Below are 542 nucleotides of genomic sequence, written 5' to 3'. Positions count from 1 at the left end.
TTGAGAAAACCATTCACAAATATAAAAACTACTACCGCTGCGGCTATAACTGCAGCATCAGCAGTATCCAACATATTGACGAATGTAGACAAACGTTTGAATCACACTTCAAAATGAATTTTGCTTCAAGCATTCGACACACCGTGTAGCAGATATATTTGCCACACAAACTGTCGAACTTTTTGACTCAAATGCTCGGTCCAACGTTCGAGCCAATGTTCGACGCATCGTGTAGCGCCGGCTTAACCAGAAAGCTGTATTTTGAAAATAATATAAGTTTGTAATTTGTAACTCTCCTACACTGCACTAGATAGCGCGCACTATTCAATGAATTAATTCATTTGAATGTTTATATTCGATAGTTGCAATCATTCATTTAGTACTTATTCATTTCAGTTCATTCATTTAGTGCCCATCACAAATTTTAATATTGATCTATTTAGTACAGCGATTTCTTTGCTCTTGAGTCTGAAACCCATGAAATGCTAGTCAATTTTAAAACTTGTAACATTGCATTATCAGAAAATAATTTTTTCAACAAT

Source organism: Dendroctonus ponderosae, unplaced genomic scaffold, assembly GCF_020466585.1.
Source record: "Dendroctonus ponderosae isolate FM_Combo_2020 unplaced genomic scaffold, Dpon_F_20191213v2 Dpon_F_20191213_4, whole genome shotgun sequence".
NCBI classification, from domain to species: Eukaryota; Metazoa; Arthropoda; class Insecta; order Coleoptera; family Curculionidae; genus Dendroctonus; species Dendroctonus ponderosae.
Note: the sequence above shows the minus strand (reverse complement) of the source record.